Raw genomic sequence first — 18,005 nt, 5'->3', positions numbered from 1 at the left:
CTTTCTGTTCCTTAATCCAACTTGATGCAAGCCACACATGCAAATGTAGTACAGGTACAATTTACTTCATTGCATTAACAAAACACAGAAAAAGATTCAGACTGCACTGCAAAGTGTTTATTAAGTTGTCGGTCAGATCCTTGGAGCTGGCCCGACTCCACCGGCTGCAGGTCAGGACGTAATGCTTTCCTTTCCCTTGCACCTGATGCTAGGCTGAATGCCCTGGTCCTGCCAGGCTTGAGAGCTCGTCTGATTTACATTGGCCTTCGAGGGCCACACGGAGCTGAAAAATATGGTGGATTCCTTGTGGTATCTGCTCCAAGCTCTGTTTTCTCCATGCAGCTGTAGCAGGGGTGGCCTGGCGTGCTGGTAGTGGTACCATGGTGTTGCGTTCAAGGTGCTGGGGAGGCTGGAGGCAAAGTGTGCTGCGTCTGCAGCCCTGAGCTGTAGCAGCTCTCTGGCAGATGTGGTCCTGTGAATCCTGAGCAGAGCCCTCATCTTGAGCTGCATGCTTGGAGGGAGCAAAGCATCTCTGCTTAAATTGTGGCTGCTGTGGCACAGCATATCCAGCTTAGCTGCCTTTCTGGGCCAGTTTTTGGGGACTGCTTGCACGATCCCACATCTGGCTCTTTCATGTTTGGCCTGAAATGGCCTTTCTCATAATGGCAGCTTTTCTGTTGCATATAGGCTCCAGAGGTGATGATAACATTGTGTTTCTCTCCAGGCTCCATGTGAGAAGCTATGTCTTGTTTTGCGTTTCATCTGCTATAGTTAAACTGGCGGTGAAACCGTTTGGGACCTGAACTCCCTTCCACTGTGGTCAACGCAAAGCTCTGATATACATGGGAACTAAGTCTGATCATCAGTTTCCCTTTGCAGGTCTCCATTCCGCATCGTGCCCTGCTCCTGTTCTAAACCACGTAGAAAAGCACTTGCACAGTAAGAAAAATTGTGCCTTGTCTGCGCAAAGAAGAGCCTACGTTCTGCCTACATGCTTGTCAGGCACAGGTGACCAGCCCTGTGCAGTAGCTGCTCAGAAATAATCTCTACCATTTCCACAGCCTTTAATTTTTGTTTGTCTTTCTGCCATGGTGGCTATATGTTATGTATGCCATCTCTCGCTTGCTTCCTGTTTCCAGGCCAGCTGTGGATTGATGATAGCATCTTCAAGTTGTTGGACTTCCTCTTCTTGTCTTTAATCTCTTTTGGTTTCAAAATGGCCCCCCACATTTACAGTTACCGACCACAGCAGGCAGATAGCAGCAGCTGGGAGCCAAGCAGACAACACTGAGTACATTTTAAAAACAAAAAGAGATCTGTTCTTTAGGTTATATAAGAGGATTTAGCACTAAGATTTAGTAAAACACAGAGTAATTTCTAAAATGTTTGGCAGTAAATATCTTAAATGAGCTAATTCTTGACATTTTCAAGTTCACATCAGTTACAGTTCGACTCAGCTATACCTTTAGGAGTAATGATGGCCAATAATATATTTATACTTCATAGTATATGAGTACAAAATGTAGCTACTTTACTTAAAGAGTTTTATACTGCGTGAACTCATTTGAACTGCTTGTAATAGACTCCTTGCTATCAGAGCATGTGTTCCTTGCCCTGAATCTCTAGGCTACAGATCAGAAAAACAGCTCATTTTCTTTAGTTAACACCTGTGCTCAAAGCTGGGATGAACCCAGCCTAATGTAACCAGCCAGTTCTTCAGAAGCAAAGCCACAGGTGATTTTGCTTCCTCTTCCTTTCCTTCTTCATTAAAATATGGTTTCACAGGGCACGGAGCCTGACTGAGCTGCAGAGCAGATGTTTTGAAGAGTCCTGGCCAGGAGCCACTCTGTGTCTGTTTCTTGTTGGTTTCATTTTATGATGCAGAGGAAAATGTACCTTACTGTATATAGGTGTTTCTTCCAAGAGGTACAAAAAGTAAGCACAAGTCAGAAAATGCTGAATTTGTTCTGTCTGGTGCTCAAGCCCTCCCCAGCTGGGAGTACTGCCAATGTCTTGAGGAGCTGGAGCACCAGCCTGTGTCAAGAGTATCAAGATAAGAGGAAATGATGAGGGAGTCCCTGCAGCAGTCATCAACCAAAACAGGCTGCTGAGAACTTCACACCTTTACCTGGTAAAGGGACAAGTCAGCAATGCGAAGAAATGTTTGCATCGGCATGGAATAGTTTTGGATGATCAGGAGGCCTGTGGAAATGGTAAGGCAAAGGTAAGGCTACAGAGGTTGTATGGAGAGCCTTTGGTTTAAACTGAATATATTCTTTTCCAGCAGTTGTGGATGTGGTTGGTAGAGAACCTGGATGTGATTCAAAGGGAAGTTAGCAGGGAGAAAAAGCAGGTTGTAGCATCAAAGGGCAGATCACTATTTCCCTTAGCTGCTCTGAGTATGTTTGCAGGGAAAACTGCTGAGTCAGGTAGCTCAGCTGACTGCACCCTGCAGGATGCCCAAGGTACTGGGGAGGGCCAATATGCTAGGGATGTGTAACCCAAGTTGTCATCCTGGATGCCTGAGGGTTTACCTGAGCCGGGTAAATCTTCAGGAAACTGGACTTCTTTCTGGAGGATACCGAGGGAAATTACAATGTCTGGATCATAGAAGAGGAGCAGATCATGAACTTCTAGTGTCTGGCTTCTCCTGCTTGCCTCTCAACTACAGTTTTAGCATGAGAAAATCTGTTTAGTGAAATTCATCCTGAGCAGCACAGACTTTGGCAGTACATCCTTGGTTGCAGATGGCAGCAATGACACCTACTCCGCAAGCACTGAGACCCCCCTGCCTCAGCACACAGCCCTCTCCTGAGCCTGTCACAGGGAGAGCTGGGGAGGACTTCTGCAGTCAGGGGCGAAGACTCAATTGCAAATCGCTAGTGCATATAGGGGATGCACTCAGTGCTGCTCCCTGTGCAGGGCCTTGGCTTCACGCCTGCTGGCCCTGCGGGAGTGGGAGGCAGGCTGGAGTCTGCCCCTTCCATACCTCAGAGGATGCAGACATGGACCCAGCAGCCCAAAGCGTGTAAATTGGCTCTGAATTGCTGCAGTGCTGTGGAAGCAGGGCTTCTCTGAGCCTTCATCTGTGGTACAACAGAGTGCTGAGGATGGGGGGAGCCACCAGGGGCAAAGCAACATCGCAGGGACCGGTTAAACTGCAGACACTAGTTAGTAACAGCAAACAGCAGAGATATTTATGCACTATTATATATATATATATAATATATATATATATATATATATATATATATATATATATATATAATATATATAGCTTATATAATATAAGCTGTTCTTGGAACTAGCTTTTATGTTACGGTCATGCCTTTCTATTAATGCTGTTATTCTTTTACATTCTTTAGCATCAGTGTCTAAATTTGGGGTGGTGGTAGCAATGTTTGCTTCTGAGTCTGCATATGAGACTTCTTCAACTATTAGTTACTGATTTGCCTTTAAGACACTGCAGGTTCTCACTTTCTTCTCTCAAGTCACACTCTCAGATTGTAAGCTGTTTTCTTAACAGGGTTTTATTGTAACAATGTTATTTAAAGCTGTTGTTATCTTCTCATTGGCTCATTTGGAGGGAAGTTTTGTTTTATCGTTCAGGAATTGTGGCCACAACCAGGAGATCTATGTTCAGTTTGTGATGTTTCCCCAGATGTTTTACCTTAGGCTTTGGCTCTGCAGTAGCTGAGTGCCCTGAGCTAAAGCCAGCTGGAGCTTGGTATGATCGATATCATGGGCTATGCAGGACAGCAGAGGGCTTATCTTCTCTCATCTGCTGTTGCCTCTTATTTCTTGCTTCATCTATAAACTGGAGACTGTGTCGTAAAAGTTCCTTTATCAGCTTAGCTTGGGGATTGGTCAAGAAACTCTGGTCCTAACCATCTTCTGTTGAAACCTTCCTGCCTTCTGGGCTTGATCAAAAACCCAATCAGAACAAATCAGGCCAAACTCTCTCAGGCTTTGGGAGAGGCTGGGAAAGGTTGCACTGTGTAAGTCTGATGGCTAGGCCGTCCTCAAACTGCATCGGAGCCAGCTGCAGCTGGCCCTCCAGTGCCAGTGTGCCTGCCACAGCAGCCAACCTGCTCCCGGGCTGAGGGGATGAGGTTCATCCCGGGGACTCTCGCCTGCCTCTTCTTTTTTGACTGTGGATGAGGATGCAGATTTCACATCCTCCACCGCATTTTGTGTCAAGAGTAGCCTCTTGTCTCACACTGCCTTCTGTGGCAAAACAGCTCCTGCATCTGCGCAGAATTTGACTGGTTTTGTGAAGGAGCCTGCCAGCTGGGAGGGTCCTTACCCAGGCCTCTGCGTACAGTGAGCCCGTACCATCACCCAAACTGCTGCTCTAGCACAGTGCACCACAGGAGCATCCCAGCTGCCAAGTACCCCTGCCACAGTGCCCTCCATCCTTAGACCTTTTGCAGAGTCCATGCATCAGGACAGTGATCTGAGAGGCTCAGAGGCCAGTGGCTGAGCTGCTGCGCCCAGCAGTGGCAGCAAGGTAATCAATGTGGTATTATTAGCACGGGTATCATAGCCACTATCTCATCTGTCTACTCTCTGGTAAACACCCAGTGTGTCACACAGTTGTTTTGTCTCCTGGCTTTACTGAACCACCCAGTTATCCAGAAAGCACTGCAGCTGCCAGCCAGGAGTGGCCCATCGCTGCCTTTGAGCGCATCTGGGCTTTGTTTTTCAAAGGGTTCCTTTTTCCCCCACCCCCAAACTCAGGATGGAGAGATGCCAACCGAAGGGGAAGGAGACAGTGGACACAGAGCTCAGCCTTGCCTCATTGGGCTGCTGCATGCACTCCCTCTGCCCCTACCTGATCTCTGTGACCTGCTGATGCAGAGATCGAATTGTCATTGGCAACAAACCACGTTGGCCTGGAATCCACAGATTAGCTTCTGAGAAAGCCTGACGTAACTTATCGTTCTCATTACTGAGTCTGGAGGGAAGACACCCCCATACGCCTCCTCCCTCCCCCTGATTCAAGGATTTCAGTTTCCACGTACCAGGTGGTGGCAGTGGGCATGGTACACGTGCTTGAGCAGACACGTTTAGAGGTGAACCAGGGAAGAGCTGGTCTCCTCTCCAGAATGCCTTGTTTAATAACCCCACTGAGACTGCACATGAGCAGCATTGACTTTTCAGGGATGCTGAACCAATGCAAGCTGTATAATCTCAGCGTGCTTGTCAGACCATATGTACTTTGGTTACCACTGAATATTGCATCAGAAAAATATTTAATGAGGGGGAAAGAAATGATACCCCTTCTCTGATATCAGCAATGTATTCTCAAGAGCTCAAAACTGCTACCTTTGCTTAAGCTAAGCAATACTGCATTATATTATCAAAGGCTGAATACGAATTTTTGCCAAACTGGTTTAAGTCCAACCTTTCTCCACTGGCTTCAGGGAAGGCAGTCTGGATTTATCCCATTGATTGAGTTTTAAAGCAATCATGGTTTGGCACTTCCAAAGCTGTTACATTTAATCTCATCAATGCGAGCTGAACACGCAAGCAATGTAGGAACACTAACAGATGGGGAAAGTCGACTCTGAAAGCCCAGCAAGACCTGCCCTTATCAGCCCAAGATGTATAAATCACTTTCTTTTCCAGTTCATTTAACCTTGGCCAGTGGCTTTATGCCTTGGTTTGCTCCATTTCCAAAACTCTGTCCAGTTCCTCTCTTGATGCATGACTTAAGGCTCTCTTCTATTGCTGACTCTGTCAACTGGGTAGTATCCTAGCCCCTCCTAATTGTGTAATTCTGCCTCAGTTTAAACATATTATTTCTCTTTTGCTTTGAAAATTAGTTATCCCAGAAACTACACTGGCACAGTGAGGTCCCTTTGGCTCTCTAGTTTCTGCACACCTTTCCTAGAGGAGCTCTAATTTTTTCCCAATTTCTATCTCCCTTACACTCCCCACCATCAGATGATGTGCTGCCATTAGAGTCCCTGAGCCACACGTGCAAGAGGGACAGAGAGAGACCCCATTGCTCTTCAACATGAACAGCTCCGAGCTTGGTTGAGTGCGAGAGGTGCCAGTGCTAAGAAGGGCTGCAGAGATGCCCGTGGCACAGCGCTGCACTGGAAGAAGGGTGCCCGTCGGCTCCCGCAACTCATGCGCTTGCTGTAGTTGAGCTTTGGGATCGAAGTGGGGCTGAGGTCCCAGCACTGCTGTCACGTTTATTCTTCAGTGGCAACTGAGAGCTCTGAGCTGGAGCTCAGACGTGTCCAAAGTACGTTTCAGGGGAATCGCACCTGGGTGAGCCGCCAGAGGAAAGGATCTGTGACCAAGGAGACTTCTGAGACAGGCTGCTGACATCAGCCTTCTCTAACAACAGCTCATTTGAACAAGGATGTCCAGGGGCATGAGTGTTTCAGTACAGAGCTCTTGAAGGGACTAATTACCATTAAACCAGCCAGATTCTTGAAAATGAAACCCGTATGCTGTGTATAGTGACGTTGCCTCTGTAAGGAGATAGCCTATGTCATGTTGAGTCTCAGGTCTGCTGCACATGGGATGTGGTGCAGCTGGATAGTCTCCTCATGTCTGTGGGGGAGGGCAGAGCATGCATCAACTCCTCCTGGTGCTTATTGCTGTGTAGTGTGTGAGAAGATGCTGTGATTAGCGCTAATGTGTTTTAAATGGAGCCCACTGTACCTTAGGTGATCAGTGCACGTATTCCAGCACAGTGGGCTGTGCAGAGTAGATGGCATCGCATGGAGTGCAATTATGCAGATGTGCAGTGTTTCCGTGATGTATTGCTCTTCCAGAAGATATTGTGTAAATCTCAATTTTTTGCTGCAAAAATGTCCAATTTTGCTGTCACCGCCAGCTTGCCAGACTGTTTTGTTGTCTGCTCAAAGCTTGTTAGGGCTTTGGAGTGCTGCGCGGGAAAATCTCTCGGTGAGCTATGTGTTGTGATTTACAGCCCTGACAACTATCAGAGGATGCATCCCGAGGTGTAGCATTAATATTTATATGGGAACAGATGTCTTGGTTATTAGGCAAGACACAACCTTGTTGTGTTAGATACTGCAGAAAAAATGTGGTCCCTGCCCCTAAGAACTAACAATCTACATGTAGCAAATACTAAGAATATTGCATTTTAAACACATGCAGGAGATTTTCAATGATTTGAAGGAATCAATAGAAGAGAAGTGTGGGTGAAGGGAATACAGTAATAACATTTTCCCCCCGAACTGAAAAAGTTCCAACCAATGGCTGGCTTACAGATTCCCTAGCTGGATTTAAAATATTCTTTTCTCTCCCAGTTTTATACACAGATGAACCTTAGCTACAAAATCATCTCCTTTTGTTTATATACTGATAGTGACGTTAAATAAGAATTCTGAAAACATTGTCCTGCTCTGTAGAGACATGGGGATGTAGCAACGCCAAATGTAAAAATATTCTTTCCTCTTCCTGGTGAGATTTTTAATTGCAGTCTAGCATGACAACATCTTTGTCTGCTTTGATAATGTCATGCGTGTATGTGCCTGCTGTTATTTGCAGGACAATGACTTCACAGGAGACACAAATGTGCAACAACTGGCAAAGCCAAAAATAAGACTTTGTGTTATGTTGATAACAGCTTTCGTCTGTGCTTTGTGTGCTCCTTCTGGTGGAGGAGCTATTTCCAGCTTTGGACCAGTTTGCAGCTATCAACTGCTCAGGATGGCTTTTGAAGTCATGGTGTACCACAGGGTTAGAATATATCCAGATTCTTCCAGAGCCATTTGCAGAGGCGAGCAATAGCTGGCTTGGAGGAGATTTGACGCTCCAAAAGTGCTGTGATGGCTACTTGTGCCAAGTCCCTGTGATGAGCATGCAAGAGTTAAGCTAAACTCTTCTCTGCATCCTTTATTTTCTTTGCTTGTGTAGCAACTTGCCTAACCATTTACTTTTCTAAATCAAGATGTCTTCTGGTAGGGCAGCACTCGGGAGCTCACAAGAATGTCACTTGAAATGATAACACACTTACTGGCTGTGTCAGCAGAGAAAACAGATACTGATGGGCATTAAAATATGCTCCCTGTGAACATTAGACATGTTCAGTAACAGCACATGGGAATGTAGAGGTGCTTAGCAGAACCCTGCCATTTCTGTACTATTTCTACCAGCAAAGGACTTCAGTCTTCAGAATTAGTAGCCAGACAAGGAATTAACTTGTTATGGCTGTCTATGGAGTGTGGAGAGAGGGAACAAAATTTGCTTGAAATCCTTGAGGCTCAGTCCCTGACTTTGAACTACTGGTGAAGAGAAAGTGAGAACAATCATATGACCTTCCCTGGCCTCTTCCCGTTCAACCAGGAGTGGGAAATGAGAGGACAAGAGTCTTCACTGCGCTCATCAGGTTAGTTCATCTTCTGTGGAAGAAGGGAAATGTCATTTTGAAGCTGATAGCCCTGGAAAGAAAACGCCACTGTTTTTGTTCTCTGGGGAGAGCAGCAGTGTGCTCAGCATGTTCGTGTTGACTACAGCCCAACAGAAAGCAGGGAGAGCAGAGGCTTGACTCATTGCCATGGGTGCAAGAGCTGTTCTTTGAACCCAGTGCACTCATGGGAATAGCTTTCTTGGAGAGGTGATTCATCATTGGGGAAGTCCAGGATGAAACATGGACACCGCCTTTCAGTAGGGCATCTGTCAAAAGGGCCAGCTGTAATCTCTTACGTGGGCTCCTCCACTGGCTGCAGTAGCACCAAAAATGACTTGCTGCTTCTGGGAATAAGCTAAGTGGTGCAGATCTCAGGGACTTGCCTCCTCACTGGCAGTGCTGAGTTGCTAAAACTGGGCCCCTATATTTAGTGTCCCCTGAGGATGGGGTCTTTGCCAGTAAGGTCTTGTAGACAGCTTAATGGATCTTTCTCCAGAATCAAAAAACATTATGTGGGGATTCCTGGAAATACCTAAGGTTTTGTCTTTTTCACACTTTCCAGAAATCTGATGTACGTTTAATCCCTGTAATTTGGGAGTGTCACACACTCCATGTACTAACTTTGGTTACATGAGGTGACAGCCCCAGAAAATTGGTTCCTCGTTTCTCATGAACTGTTCTGCTGCAAATGAGCCAAAATTCTGGGGGGAGTTCTGATGATCCAGAGATTTTTTGGAGCCGCAGATAGAGGCACCAGGCCTGGAAAGAGAACAATTAGATGAAGGGTCAGAGAGAGCTGATGAGGGTGAAGAGACACAGGAAATATTGTATCCTGGGAGCTAAAACAACTTCTGAAGCAGTTTGTCGCATAGAGGAGCCAATCTTCTACTGACTGACAGTCCCAGTAGGTAACCTGAGCATGAGGCATCTTTTTCAGTGGGTAGGGTGGAGTTTGAGGGACAGGGGAAGAAAGGAGGAGTGTGTTAAACTAAGGGTGGGAAAATGGCTTTGATGAGCTGTATAGAGAGATATACTTCAGGCATGAAGGGGGTGAAGGGAATCTGGAGGATAAATGCATAAATAAGGGTCAGAAAGAATAAGTCTTGAGAGAGCACAGGGATTTGGGGAAGCACAAGGGCTGTTGAAGGATGCAATGCAGGGAGACTTACAGGGCTCTAACTGCATAAAAACCATACTTGGCTCCAGAAACTCCTAATCTGGAAATGGTTGGGGGCTGGGAGAGCACTCAGGGGAAATGTTGTATGTGCTTACCCTGTGCTCATACTTTTCCCCAGGCATTTTGCTTTTGTCCGCTGTTGGAGACAGGAGCTAAATGGACCTTTGGCCTGGTCCGGTGTGGCTGCTCTTGTGTTCTTGTGCTCTTGGGTTGTGAAAGAGTCAGAGTCCTTGTGGTAAATCTTGCGTTCTTTAGTACAAGTTGCAGGACAAACTGCGCTTATCACTACCCCGTTGCTGAGTGAGATTCGGAAGGGGTCTTGCTTTGCACGCTACATGCTGAGTCTATTGTTAGACTCTGTTTTTCCCCCAAACAACTGGGCTCTTCACCAGGATGACTCTTATGGAGGAGCAAGTTGCTGCTAGCATGCTTGTCTCCTGTGTGCTGGCTGCTCCAGCTCCAGAAGGGTGGCAGCAGCAGCTTTGTGTCTAACGGCTTTTGTTGCTGTTTTGTTTTAGAGGAAGGTTGTTGGGTTGCAGGGCCTGCCTGGAGAGCCTCTCCTGGGCATTGCCCTCACCTCTGGCCCACTGCAGTCTGTGAGCCTTCATGCCTCTTACTGACTCTCCCAAAATGTGTTTATGAGGCTGCTTTTATTCCCTGAGCGGGGTAGTGGGTCCAGTTGCTCCTTTCTCTTGGCTAGCATCTCGCCAGTGGGTGACAGGAGAGCTTTCCGAGTCCCTTCTCTGCGTCTTGGCTGCCTCTCACTACCGCCCCACTTCAAGTTTGCCACCCACAACCCTCTTGATGCAGTAATATCTCACGTGAGTAGTGCCAGAGCTATCCTGTTTTGTCTATCAAGGCGGGCATTACCAGGAGGGGTCTCCGTTTTTCTAAGAATACTGTGACACTTCTAAAATATAAATATCTCCCCAGGAGATGAAGGTACTGCTAGAATCTCACGGGTTTATCCTGGCAGCTGCACTCATCTCTCTTCTCCTTTCTGTCTTCCCTCAGTTACTCATTCTCATGGTGGGAATGACAACCTTTTCTATCTACTAAAGGGTAGGAAGAAGGGGAGTTTTCTTCTAGAGTAAGTGGGAGGACATGGGGGGTAAGAGCAACGGTTATACATATGTATAGTGATTTCTCCCTGTGTGTGTGCACGCGCATGCACACGAACTACATATATCAACAGTAGGTTTCATCTAAGGTCAATATTTTTCTCTGCAGAGCCCTGACCCCATTGAGGGGAGAAGCAAGCCTTGCCAATAGCTGGATTCAATTTATACGAAACTAGGTGGAAATAATGATGAGGAAATGAGAAAAATAAGCTTTTGATGAAATAATTAATGACTAGTTGTGACACAATCTCACAGCAGCAATCCAAGGCTCAGGGAGATCAGAGGAGCCCATCCGCTGCCAGACAATGCTTACTATGCAAAGCCAAGTAGCCTCCTGTTTGCAATTTAAAATCATAATCATATACATGAACTGCAGTTGGTGGCGGCTTGTTTGTTTTAAGTTCTCTCCTAACAAAGTAACAGCACTGCCTTCGCTTCGCATCTGAAGGAGAAACGGAGCAGCGGGTTCCAGGCAGTTATGTAGTGTGTAAGACAGATCCAACTCGAAGGCGGCTAAGGCCAGGAAATGAATGTTTCAGCATGCGTGAATTATTCTACTGCCACCAAACTGAACAGAGCTCTGCTGCTTGCAGATCTGGTCCAAAAACCAAATCAGTGATTCTTAGCTGTGGTTGTCTGGGGAGGGGAGGGACTTCTGAAGAGTCTGCAAAAGGTGCAAAGGAAGGCAAACCCTTGGTCAGCAGAGAGATGTTTGGTGTAAAGGAGTCCTCATCCCCTTTGCAGCATTTTTAGGGACCTTATTTAGTGGACAAAGTTAAATATCACTGGCCTAAAGTATTTTTTCAGAAGGCTTAATTCTGTCCCCAGAGCTGCAGTTCCCTGTGCCCCTTGCTGCAAGCGGGGGGTGAAGCAGTGGCAGTGGGTCCGTTTGGCTCAGCAGTCCCCTTTGAAGTCAGTCTCCCCATCGTCCCACTCGCCCCAGTGCCGCTCGCGCTGCAGTGTGGCCTCAGCTGCGTGCGCTGGACGGCTCTAGCTGAGCCTGCGCTGTGCAGGCGCACCAGCAGCGCGCCCAACGGGCACCAAGTGCTAACAGGGGTGTTCAGGCCGCAGGGCCAGGCCAGGGCTGGGCTGAACCCCCTGAAATCAGTGTGACGTGGGCACAGGGACCTCCACAGCGCATGTTTCACAGCCTCTGCTGTGTGGCATTGCCCACCAGCGCTGACAGAGCTGTGCTGCCCCCCCGGCTCTGCTCCCAGCCCGAAGGTGGGTGAATTCTCAGGTGCAGCAGGCCTGGAGCTGCTGTCTCTGCGCTCAGCTTTGGGGCTGGCTCCTTTCGCCGGGCTGCTCTGCACAGCTACAGTCCCAAGCAGAAGGAGCTTGGTGGGGGAAGGCGTGACGGGAGACTGTCCACTCCTAATCACTTCCAGAGATCCTGCTTTCGGTTTGGTGCAGGCAGTGCTGAGTCATTTTCATGCAGAATGAGTTATGACTGTGTTTAAAACCTCTTCATTATCCTTCAGGAATCCAGAGCTCAATCTTGTGTTTTTAATGTTGCTCTTCTAAAGGGCAGATTTATATGTAAAACACTTTACACTTTGGTTTCCTCCTAAATAATAATGAACGTTTTTCTTCTGAGTGCTTTATAACATTAGCTAACTAGTCCTGACAACAGCCTGGTTTTCCATATGCACAGCAGAAAGCTGGGATGAGCTTCTTAAGTCTGGTGTTTTCAATTCTCATGATTTTGTTGTGAGTCTGGGGGGTCTTTTTCTTCAAGTCTCAGCTCCTCTCTCACTTTTTTTTAGCAATAAATTTCTAATTTTTCCAGTTGCAGGGAAAAGCCTGAAAATGTGGTCCAAAGGCACTGCAAGACTTAAAAACCAGAGGCCAAACAAGAAGCCGAACTCTGTTGCCATTTTTAAATCTCTAAAGTTTTAAGGCAATCAAAGCATGCCCTGCATCTTCACCCATGCTTTCTGAGTGAACAGGGGGCTTGGCAGCAAATGAAGCTTCACGTTACAAAGAGGCAAAGGAAAATGAAATCTTCGGGGATGCTAATACTCTCCATCTCCCCTCTCTTGCTTGCTTGTTGCTGATTCTGGTCCTGCATGTGCTTCACTTTCCACATTGTGAATAGTCACGTTCCTCACAGTGATAAAGAAAGCATGCAAATAAATCTCTGCTGGAACAGAGCAAATTAAAACCTTGATCTTATTTGTTTGTAAAACGTTGATTTGGTTTAAAAACTCTTCCATCTGTTACTGTGTGTTTGTAGAGTGCAGTGGGCCAAGGCATACAGTTTGTGACTCTCAATGCTACTGCAACACAACAACCATTACTTCTGCTGCTGCTACTACTACTAATAAAAAAAAAAGTTAATGTTTGTAATTGAGATCATGGGCTTAGTAAGGTGCGAGAAAACTTAGAGTAGGCTTTTCTTTCACAGTGGCATTGCAAACCAGCTGTCTCCATGGTGTAAAAGGAGGTGGACAACAGAAAGCAATTCCCTTACTGATTTTTTTTGTCATGGATTTTGTGCTTTTCTTCTACTTCCTTACTGTTTTTATACTGACCCATTTAATTCTTCCCACTATTTCCCACTGACAGGGTGGCAGGTCAGAGACTGTGGCTGCCTAACTGTGGGACAGCAGTTTATATTTGTCTCACTCAGTTTTTAGTCCTGTGTAACACTTGTTGCTGTAAAAGTGCTATTGCTATTTTGTTTCTACGTTCTGCGTGAGAATCTAATGTTATTTTAATTACTCTATGCATGCGTTTATTTTTTAGCTATTAGAAAATCTCTGTTAGACTTTAAAATCCAGAGCTTTCCTGAAGAAGTATTTCCCAGCCTACTAGATCTTAGTGATACAAGATCATCTTGATATTCATTCTAAAGCATATTTTCCTTCATTTTCTCCTATGGCTTCTAGACAAATATTTCTGTCACTCCCTGAGCAAATCCCTCATCCTCAGAGTTGGACGGTTGCCTCTCTCTTGCTTTTGCTCAGCTGAACAGTATCTTCCTCTCCTGTAAGTATTTTAATCATGTTTGCTGCTTTTTAAACTGTTCTCCCTGTTTGCTTACCTGTTTTAACACTGAGTTGGAAAAAGTATTCAAGGTGGAATCACAAGAAGCAGTGGTTTCTATCTTGTGGTGCACAGTTAATATATTACTGCACCTTCAGATGTCAGGCTTCCAGCAGAAGCCGCGGAGGAGCTTTCCGTGCCAGCCGCGTGGAGCTCTGCCATAATCGGACTGTTGTAAGAGCTGGTGGGAAGGCCAATTGCTCGTTTCAAGTGTTGACCACAAACTCATTTAGACAGGTTTTGTCTAGGAATCTAGGGATTCCTATATTGTGATCTTCCTGAGACCAGTTCAAGGCCCACTTCCTTTAAAATAAATCTATAATGATAAGAATAAGACTGCTTTAATTTTGCCTTTTTTTTTTCAGTTTGGAGTGTGCAAAAGCAGACGACGCTAGCTTACCTTTGCTTTCCTCAAAGGCCATATGTGAGACCAACAGCAAGGGCTTCTGCCAGTCCTCTTCGGAAATGCTAATGGAGAACAAAAATGCAAGAGAGTAACCGAAGAGGGGGCTTTCCAAAGGCTCAGAGCAGATGCATATTGGAAAGAGAAGAGTCTTAGTAAGTGAGTGAAAATTAAGAATGATCCTAAAATGGCGATAGTGAAATTTTATACTGAAGAAAGTGACCAAGTTAATGGATTTGCTGATATAAAAAAGTAAATTACTAAAAAGCACATGAGAACTACTAAACATTCCTTTTGGCACTGAGCTGATTCCCTGCTAGACTCTTCCTTCTCCACTTGCTGCAGTAGCAGTATTTTTCCCCTTCTGCTCCCAAGAGCAGAAGAGCCGCTGTAGAGCGGTGGCGCAGCGTTTGCACAAGCTGCCTGGCGTCGGTGCGACCAAGCTCCTTGTCAGTGCCATTGTAAAGTCAGCCTCCAAACAGGAAGCAGGCAAACACGTGTTTTGGACAATACAAGGCAAGGAGGGAATATATTTATATAGGGATTGTTTAACATTAAAATTAGATGTCTAATCAGATGGGCAGGTTTTTTTGCATGCATTCTAGCATAGAAGGAAAGATGGGCTATTAAGTCAAAAGATAGCAGTTACAGACTGATAAAAAATTTATGACCAGGTAGATACATGTTTATGTGCATCAGGTAACTGCTCGTCTGTGTACTTGTGTGTTCTGTAAGGAAATACATGGGAGTTTTGAAAGATGAACGGATGGAAATGTTTTCCTCCAGATGCAGACAAGCATTCAGTCTTTCAGGAAGAAAATTCAGAGAAGTCTCAGCTAGAGATAGGGCTGTTGTTTAGCTGCCTAGATTTAGGTAGCTAGTCTGTCTTCCTAACTTCGTGCCTCAATTGCCTATATAGAAAAGAGGATAATGAAACTTCTCTACCTCACAGGGCTTTGAAAGAAAACTGCGTTAAGGGGTATGAAATGCATGGGCAGTCTAGTAAAGGAGGTGGGTTATATATACAAGATAAACAGCTAAATGACCAGGGAGCAATTTCAGAAAATACCTTGCTGTATTGAGGCATGGGAAAGGGATAGACGTGGTAGTGATTCAACCGGTTGGGTGCCTCTGTGTCATTCCTTGATAGATTTACCATGCAATTTTGTTTTGTTTTCCCCTCTGTAGTCCTTCAGAGGGTGATTCCTGCTGTGATGATTTAACACACACCTTACAATATAGCAGCTCAAGACAGTGGATTGAAAGATTTATGTTGCTGATTCTGCAACAAACGTGCCAAGCAGGGTGCTTTCCATAGCTTCCTGTATTAGGCTGAGGCACTTGGTCAAATGCATCTTGGTGAAATGCAAGGGCAGCCCAGAGTCATACCCGGGCATGAGTTTGATCCAACATGTTTCATGCATTTTTATTTACTGCAGGGGCAATTTGTTTCTCGTACGGGTTTACTCCTCTAACAGCTATTCAAGCAGTCTAAATAAGCTGAGCTCCAGTATTTGGACATTGACCTGCTTTCTACTTGTTTGTTTAGTGAAACTGCCACATAACTGACCCAGCAGAGTCAGGAGTTATAAACAAACTTTGACTGCAGAGTGTGTGTTTAGTTCAGCTTTCACCTTGACACAAAGCCTTTGCTTTCTGGAGGAACCGAGATACTCTCGAATACACCAGCACATGCGCGCTGCACACTCCGTTCACAGTACATGCAGGTTCTCCTGCAATAAAGCAAAACAAGAAAAAGGCAGCAAACAAAACCACGGCATGGTGGTTTGCCTGGTTTAGAGTGCATGGTTAACTTACAATCTATTCATGTTAATTCATGTAAGTATTAAGCTTCTTCATTCTGTTGTGATATATAAAGCTGCTGTGAGCAGACTGGCTACTGATCTCATTTATGTTATTGTAAATCCAAAGTAACTCCTTTGACAACAGAACAACAGGTCTCCATCAGGGTCCCTAATAATTAATTTATCCAAGAGTAGATTTTTGTCCTTTGCATCTGCGAGTGCAAGTCTGCTTGTTTATAACGTATAGTGTTTTTTTGAGGCAGAAGTATTTGCCAAGGCTGTAAATATTTAAATCCATCTAAATTTTCTGGCATATAAATTCTGTTCTATTGCATGTGTCAATCTGAACACACATCAGCTACCCTGAAAATGTAAAAAACAACTTCTAACTCTAGTTGAAGCCATTAAAAACAGTTCAAATAGGGTTAGACAAGAAAATAGTTATGATATTCTGTGGTCTGTGTGAAATAAGTGACAACTGTAACCGACTGACTAATATCAATACCAGGAAATGACCACCATCAACTGCACTAAGTTAGCAATGCCTTTCAGAAATAAGTCTTTCAGGAAATTGTTGAGGCTTCTTGTGTAGTGACTTGAAGAAGTTGTCAGTGGTGCAGATGTCTACTTGGACAAATAGACAAATATTAAAAACTCTGTGTTTGCATCAGTAAATTCATTCAGACACTCTTTTCCTAAAGGGATTCCCTGCAGGGGAACTATTATACTTGTTCTAGTCTGAAACTTGAGCTGGCCAGAGAATGGAAATTGTGTTTCACAGACGATTTTGAGATTTTGAAATTTGTTTTCATTCCCAATTCAGAACAAAACCGCAAAATGTTGAAATTCTCTGCGAAGGAAAATTCCACAAAAATAAATAGTTTTGGCTTATTTAGATCACTATAACTTTTAAGAACACATATATTATGTAAAATCAAAAATCAAAATGTTTTATTCCAAAAATTGTTGGCACTTTTTCTGCAAAAAAATGGTGAAAATAATAGTTTCACAAAGCATTTTGATTGCGACAGGATGATGTTTACTCCATTAAATAATTTTCCATCTGAAGTTCAGTAGAGATCCTATTGCCATATTATCCGGACCTTTTACCCTACAACAGCTGTAATGCAAAAATTCTGCATACAGTAAAACACCAGAACCAGGGTCTAGTGGGACTCGTACTCTGTGTTTGTACTACAGTGAGGCCTGCAAGGTCCCCACACAGGTGTCTCTCTCTCTTTGGCAAGATGTGAACAAGATGAAAAGAGCACTCCTTGCATAAAGAGCTCGCAAAGTGTGGGAGAATGGGATCAGAAGATGTTCGTGTGGGCACCAAGCCCCTGACGTACAAGAAATCCTCTCCCTCACAAGGGAGCTAGCAAACAAGCTACCAATCGCCATCAAAGCTGGCTCCTTCCATTGAAAGAAAATTACCCATATGAGGAAACATGCTCCATCTCCCATATTAACAGGACAAAGTCCAGGGTGAACCAGCTCTTAGGACAGTTTAACAAATAGTAATGTCAATAGCTTGTATCCCAGAACTGAAAAGAGGCAGCGGTCATGTGCTTTCACTGCCTCTGCTGGATTTTAGAAGACTTGTGCTATTCCAGGGTTATCTGAATAGAAGTGAGTTTCATTTTTCATTCATGCCTGAGTATGAACTATTTCCTACATTTTCGTTCGATGCTGTGTTTTTCCTTGTGATCTACCGTGGTGCTTTAACTGCTAACTGCGGGGTCTATGCTGCCCTGTGCCAAACACTTGTAGCAAGAGAAGGTGATGCTTCTTGACGGGGGGCTGCCTGGGGCTCCAATCTCTCTGCTTTTCTCTCTGCCCTACTGAGGGAGACCAGGTTGCCAGTACATTCCTGTGAATGATTTCTGGGATGTTTGTCATCCCAGCTGCATCTCCCACTGTTTTGCAGTTCCAAGCCTCCTCTTGCATTAACCAGGATTTGGGCCAAGTATCAGGCATGCTCTCAAGAGCCTATTCCAAAGGGTAAGAATTTCTCTTGGTTACTTCTGCAAAGCATTACCCCCATCAGGCCAAA

At 45.1% G+C, this 18,005-nt stretch overlaps 1 long non-coding RNA gene across 5 annotated transcripts in view; it reads left to right on the top strand.

The window, feature by feature from the left end:
* LOC104146375 (uncharacterized) overlaps positions 1–18,005 on the top strand; it is a 196,306-nt gene that overhangs the window by 159,320 nt on the left and 18,981 nt on the right. For 3 of the 5 annotated variants that reach the window (XR_011143161.1, XR_011143163.1, XR_694648.2), the window contains exons 4-6: positions 13,588–13,687; positions 14,110–14,302; positions 17,880–17,953. This is a non-coding gene — a long non-coding RNA (uncharacterized lncRNA). Of the gene's footprint in view, positions 1–1,833; positions 2,225–13,587; positions 13,688–14,109; positions 14,307–17,879; positions 17,954–18,005 lie in introns of those variants that run through there. The other 2 variants (XR_011143162.1, XR_694649.2) reach the window with 2 other exon arrangements.

This window comes from Struthio camelus, chromosome 10 (genome assembly GCF_040807025.1).
Source record: "Struthio camelus isolate bStrCam1 chromosome 10, bStrCam1.hap1, whole genome shotgun sequence".
NCBI lineage: Eukaryota > Metazoa > Chordata > Aves > Struthioniformes > Struthionidae > Struthio > Struthio camelus.
Note: the sequence above shows the minus strand (reverse complement) of the source record. Positions and strands in the feature narration are given on the sequence as shown.